We start from the raw sequence: 1,878 nt of genomic DNA on the forward strand, positions 1-1,878 counted from the left end.
AAACCCATTAGTATAATTTCTACGAATTTACAAGTGTTTGTTGCACAAATATAGTATATTATTAGCCAAGGTTGCAGAGCCAAGCATTCTAGACCGAGCGCAAATTAGAACCCGAGACGCACAGCGTCGAGGGCTCTGAAGCGCGAGGTCTAGAAGTGGCTTTGCAACCATGGTTAATATACAATTTTTTTCACTAGTAGAAACCATAAGACAATAAACTGAAAAAATAAACGTTCAATTTTTTGACGCAACATGATTTTGTTTTGATTTCTAATCAAACTTAATCGAAATCTTCAACACAAAGAAAACCGTTTATACTTGTCGCTGAGTTAATTATTTTATCTTCTGCCGTCTACCAACTACCATGCGTATACTCAAGTAATGTTTGTAGCACACATTTGTTCATTTTTTAAGAAATAATCACATCAAACATTGCGTACATAACCTCAATTTTTCTTTTTGAACCGATGGTCGCAAAAGTTGAATTTGCTACCTCTAAATGAGTCGACATTTGCATTCGTCATGGCTGCTAGTGAAAAAAAATAATTTTCATTACTTTGTAGAAATTTTGACGTTTCAGTAATGAAATTTCTACAAGTCGGTAGTCTCCAATAATTTTGTTTACAGTCGTCGGCATTTCGATTTAACCACTCCCTAGTGTAAGTTTTCAAAATTTCGCTGGTGTAAACGGCTTTCCCTACCTTTTTAGAGAGAAAATGGCTGACGATTAATGACATTAGTTACTTTTTTTTGACATTTGTTTGATCGCCGTGTTACAAGGTTCTGTGCTTACAAGGCGACGGCTTATTAATTAATTAAGGGGCTCTTTTATGTAGGTTAGAGCTTAGGATACGCATTTTCAGTGCACATACACCGACATTATCAAACTGTGGAATCGAACGTGCAGTATAAATCTGCACTGCCACAATTGATGCTATAAGCAGTTAACAGTTTACCATCTCGTTAACAAAAGGTGGACATCAATAAAATGGGCAAGTACGACTCAAAGGTATAGTGAAAATTGGAACTTTTATTTGTATTTTTACCTATCAATGTACAAGGATGGTGTACGAAGAATGACCACATGACTGGCAGTTCATATTAATATTTCCATCAGTCTTATTTGTGCTGCCATGGACGATACTGATTTATGGCTTGGTTCTTCTGAATCACAGAACTCTGGTGCTTGTACTAATAATGCGTCATTAGAAGATTTACACATTTTAATGAAATGTTACCAGAACTGTTGAGTATTTTGAGCCCACTGTATACAAATAAATATGAGAAAATTGTAGGTTATAATTTATAAGAAACTACATGAAATATTTAAAGAGATAAAGCGTGAAGCAAAAGGAAGTGATGTAAAGAAGCAGATCAATTCACTAAGGTTGAATCACAGGAGGGAATTAAATAAAATGAAATGTTCTAAATGTGATAGAAAGACAATTCTCAATGAACATAATTTATAGGAACGTAAACAGTAGTCTCAACTGTTACAAATAAGTGTATTGTCAAAAACTTTAACAATGCAATAAAACAGGAACAACTAACTAACCCATTAATACAATAATAATGGAATTAACTGTGTTTCCACCCATTGACTGAACAATTGCACGTTCATAGTCTTATGATAGTCCCTGCTATCATTATTGCTATCTAAAAATAGCAAGCAGTTTTCCAAAAAACCAAATTTACCCCCTGCATGAAGTATAGTAAACCTTCTACCCTCATTCATTACTATTTTCGCAGGCATGCCTCTCCGATTACTCTCATGCACCCAACTTCTTACTGGTACACCATGCTGATACACCCACGTCTCGTCTAAATAAACAAATGTCACATCTTCCATTAACTGTATGTAACGCCTTAAAAATTTAA

The 1,878-nt window shown here is 34.7% G+C and overlaps 1 long non-coding RNA gene across 1 annotated transcript; it reads left to right on the top strand.

Annotated features, from left to right (window-relative positions):
* The first annotated feature begins 676 nt into the window (after positions 1-676).
* LOC135143382 (uncharacterized) lies at positions 677-1,562 on the top strand. Its single transcript, XR_010282775.1, has 3 exons — positions 677-1,009; positions 1,062-1,245; positions 1,296-1,562. It is a non-coding gene; the product is annotated as an uncharacterized LOC135143382 (long non-coding RNA).
* The last annotated feature ends 316 nt before the right edge of the window (positions 1,563-1,878 follow it).

This window comes from Zophobas morio, unplaced genomic scaffold (assembly GCF_036711695.1).
Source record: "Zophobas morio isolate AGI-343-1 ecotype UQ-CSIRO unplaced genomic scaffold, CSIRO_AGI_Zmor_V1 ptg000058l, whole genome shotgun sequence".
Lineage (NCBI taxonomy): Eukaryota > Metazoa > Arthropoda > Insecta > Coleoptera > Tenebrionidae > Zophobas > Zophobas morio.